We start from the raw sequence: 4606 nt of genomic DNA, 5'->3' as shown, positions 1-4606 counted from the left end.
TGCTGGCTGTCCTGGCCTCGGCTCCACTGGTGACATGGACAAAAACTTCTCTGGAGCGTAAAGAGTCAGAAAAAGCCCGTCACTTCCCTCCTTGTCCTCCCTCCTCTTCTCCTCTTCCTCCTGTTCTGTCAGACATGAAGGCTGTGGCCGACTGAAGCTTGATCCCCAGCACACTATAGGCAGGGAGGGGGGCGGGGGTCCACCAGGCAGGGAGGGGGGCGGGGGTCCACCAGGCAGGGAGGGGGGCGGGGGTCCACCAGGCTAAATATTGTGTGTGACAGCTCCACTGTAGGAAGGACGGCCCCTTTCATTCTCTCTTCCTCCCTTTTTCATACACTCTCTTTCTCTCACCCTCTCTAAAAGCACATAGGACACACACACACACACACACACACACACACACACACACACACACACACACACACACACACACACACACACACACACACAGTGATTTGCAAACACACAACCCTCCCTCTCCATTATCTGTCTACAAACAGCGCTCATCTTTTCCTCCACACCGGGCTCGTCATTTATCCGTGTTAGTGAGGGTCATAAAGATGTGGCTCAGAAATCACTGTTGAGAATAAAATCAGGGAATAAAGTGCTGTGGTGTTTTGAACTGAGTTGACGTCCGCTGATCTGAACCACAAGTATTCAAAATTACACCAATGACTCACTTAAGAGAAAGAAGCATTCAAAGTTTTCAATTCAATTCAATTTTATTTATATAGCATCTAGTACAAAAAAAGTTGTCTTCAGACGCTTTCCAGAGACCCAGAACATGAACATAAACCCCCGAGCAATTATTACATAAACAATGGCAGGTAAAAACTCCCATAGTGGGAGAAAAGCCTTAAGCCAAACAGTGGCAAGAAAAACTCCCCTTTAGGAGGGAAAAAACCTGGACCAGGACCTGGATCATAAGGGGGGACCCTCCTGCCGAGGGCCAGACTGGTGGGTCGGGGACGTCAGCAGCACAGCAGGCAGGTGGAAGCAGCAACGGGATGACCAGAGGGTCGGGGGGGGCCGCGGGCAGGTGGAAGCAGCAGTGGGATGATCAGAGGGGGGGACCGCAGGTCAGCATGCAGCTCCCGAAGCTCCGGCCTGCAAACATGCACAAAAGAGAAAAAAGGGGGGCCAGCACAAGAAACTACAGGAACGATGGACAAAAATGATGGCTATGATGGCTATGAGATATATAAATAAAAATGGAAATGGAGAAGAGAGGAAGGGAAGAGGAGAGGAGAAGAAGGGTGAGAGGCACCGCCCATTGGATCATGTCGGTGCCCCCCTGCAGCATAGGCCTATAGCAGCATATCTACCGCGAAGCTATATTTGAGACTAACTATTATAGTTTTGTTCTATAGCTGCAACTATGACTACTGACTCTAACACACTAGAGTTTACACTAATTAGAGATTTACCAACACCAGCTAGAGGTTTACTAAACACTAACTATAGGCTTTACTAAACAGAAAGGTTTTAAGTTTAGTTTTAAAGGTGGAGGTGGTGTCAGCCTCCTTAACCCAGATTGGAAGTTGGTTCCATAGTAATGTTGCCTGATAGCAGAACGCCCGCCGTCCAAATCTACATTTAGATACTCTAGGAACTACGAGTAAACCTGCACCCTGGGAGCGGAGAGCTCTGCCAGGAACATAAGGCACTATCAGGTCTTGTAAATACTGCGGAGCTGAGCCGGTTTCGGCTTTATATGCAAGTAATAAAATTTTAAATTGGATTCTGAATTTTACAGGTAGCCAATGATCCACCCATCCATCCATCCGTCCGTCCGTCCGTCCGTCCGTCCGTCCGTCCGTCCGTCCGTCCATCCATCCATCCATCCATCCATCCATCCATCCATCCATCCAAACTGTTTGACTGCTGTCTTAAGATGTTGCCACAATTATATTTCTTCATGATGTCTGTGTGACTCATCCCTCGTGCAGAGATCCCCTCGTACTTCACAGCAATTCAGAGTACTTGTATACTAATATGTGTGTGTGTGTGTGTGTGTGTGTGTGTGTGTGTGTGTGTGTGTGTGTGTGTGTGGTTGGGGGGGGGGGGTTGAAGTGTTGAAATTCAGCGTTCTTCACTCATTGTAAAGAAAATACTGTTCAGAATGATTTGATAAGCATTTCCACAACTCAAACACAGCTGCGAGCTTTGACACATGACGTTGACATCCACACCAGCAAGTGTGAGATGTCACCGAGCTTCTCTGGTGCTGTTGGAGCTGGAGGCCTGCAAGCCAGAGCAGATAAGCCATGAAAAATGAACTGAACTGAAATGCAGGTGTATTTGTTTTTCTTACACACCTGATCGGGGGGGCGGGTGCATGCCCACAGTGATAAGTGCCATTTCAGCTCCTGCTGATATCTCGGTGGACGGATACAGGCGAGGACAGTGAGGGAGTGGGGAACGGGGGGACAGGGAGGGGAGCTGGGAGAACAGGGGAGCGTGGGGGGGGACAGAACACGTCAACTGGGTAAAAGACACTCAGAGCTCATTCATTTACGAGTTACAAGAGTGAAAACAGACATGATGTGAACTGAAACCCCTATCAACCATTTATAAAAACACTAAGCTACGTTCGGGCCGAATGGCGCCTATTGGTTGACTTCATTGCAGGATTACAGCAGTTTATCATATTTCATAGGTAACACTATTGGGCCATAACAACCTTATAAATGATTTTGATAAAAATGTACAATATGTAAAATCGTAGACCCTAGCTTTAAACTAGAGCCTGCACCAGGTGGTTTTTGTGGTGGACTCAGCCCTAAAGGCATTTCAGACACTGGATGACAGTGACTGTGTTTCCATGCATCAATAACTCTTTTAAAACCCGAATATTGGCAATAACCCGTATTTGCACGGTCATGTAAACAACACCAATAACCCCTTTGAATAACCAGAATTTGCTCATATTCAGGTTTTTAAAAACCCCAATATGACCCCTGGGTTACTCCTTTTAAAACCTGAATATTGGGTCATGTAAACGCCAAACGGAATATCCCCATCAAACGGAACAGGAATTTGTTTTCTGCACATGCTCTGTTCACAAGGAATCCTGGTCTTTTGAGTCCAGGAAGTTCTTATAAACACGGAGAAACCAAGACCAGGAGGAGACTAATCACTTCATAAATGTAATGAAGGATATGAACATTTCTGCATTTGTAGACGGTAGAAAGTACCGGGATAGTGAGATTTGCTATCCCGCATGTAAACGTAGTCAATGTGTGCGCAACAAGAATGGGACAGAATAACTGAAATTCATCACTTTTCAATGCCTCAACGTGTTCTCAGAAGGAACGGGAGACGCATTAGCGCTGGCAACTGGGAAAAGTTTGTGCCTCAACATTGTTTGTAATGTAAAAAAAACTGAATAATAGGAGCGCTGCTGGTGTCCCTACAACCACCAGTGCTCTTGCAACTGTGCAACAGTGAACTCAAAAGACAAAATGCAGGCACTCTGGTGGATTGAAAAAAGTAAAACAAACTTTATTTTGACTGGGTTACATCTAAAAAACACCAACGCGTGTCGGCTTGCGCCTTCCTCAGGGTGTATGGAGACAAGAGACAAAAACCACACACAATTCTGGGGGATTCAGTTCAGCTGTGGCTCCTCAGGTCTATGCAGTTCTCCTCCAGGCCTGAAGGGGGCCCCGGCAGGAGACCCCAGATATTCTGCTTCCTGAACAATCAAACACAATCAGTTGACTGTTATTAAGATACACAGTGTAGCAGTATGACGTAAATCATGGGTGCCAAAATTAAAACCATACAAAGAATAATAAAACTAAATATATAAAGAAAATCTCCCCTCCCTTAAACAAAACATGACGATAAATCAAAAAATGGCTTAAAAAGTAGTGACAGAACAGAAGAGCAATGCAAACATAGAAACTCAACAGAAGAAGTCAAATAATTATACAACAAAAATGTCTAAATCATAGAAAGGAGGCCAGGGAAGCTGGTGGCCGTCAGGACATGAATCCAATAAGCCTCTCCCTGCTTGAGGCCCTGACTCTGTCCCCACCCCTTGCATCGACACTGATCACCTCAATCCCTGAAGTAGTCCATGTTCCAGACCAGATATCAGCACCACTCAGGGTGACCAAACTTACTTATGATTTTTGAAAAGATCCATGTCTATAGATGATGTTTTGGTATGAAAACCTTCCTGAGTGGCAGCTGGATCAGAGTTATCAGCTCATGAAGTTACCACCCCCTTCAGGTTAATTGATGATTCTAAATTGGGTGTATTATACATTTCCTGAATCCTTATGGTCCTGTGAGTATTCCAGTTTTTGTATTTTTATTTTTTTGTATTTTGTGTCTCTAATGTTGTTTATAAAACTAAGCTGGTTCCTTATCTCATTGTTATGTCCTTTATGTCGTGTATTTGCAGATAAAGACCAGTTTGTGACATTAGTGTCTTATAGTTTTATAGGAGCCTAATGATGCTCTTCTAGTTTAAGGCTCACAATGACCTGTAACAATGATATAGTAGGGGTATATTATACATTTCCTGAATCCTTATTGTCCTGTGAGTATTCCAGTTTTTGTATTTTGTGTCTCTGTTGTTCCTAGATGACACAGG

At 44.9% G+C, this 4606-nt stretch overlaps 1 protein-coding gene across 1 annotated transcript in view; it reads right to left on the bottom strand.

Annotated features, from left to right (window-relative positions):
• The window catches only part of pitx3 (paired-like homeodomain 3), a 42389-nt gene extending 42250 nt beyond the window's left edge, over positions 1-139 (bottom strand). Inside the window, exon 1 of the mRNA XM_061745277.1 lies at positions 1-139. This exon is cut by the window's left edge and continues 53 nt beyond it. The gene's annotated coding sequence lies outside the window, so the exon portion shown is untranslated.
• Between the last annotated feature and the right edge of the window lie 4467 nt (positions 140-4606).

The sequence above is a fragment of the Cololabis saira genome, chromosome 17, assembly GCF_033807715.1.
Source record: "Cololabis saira isolate AMF1-May2022 chromosome 17, fColSai1.1, whole genome shotgun sequence".
Classification (NCBI taxonomy): domain Eukaryota; kingdom Metazoa; phylum Chordata; class Actinopteri; order Beloniformes; family Belonidae; genus Cololabis; species Cololabis saira.
The sequence above is the reverse complement of the archived record's forward strand: the minus strand, read 5'-3'. Positions and strand labels throughout refer to the sequence as shown.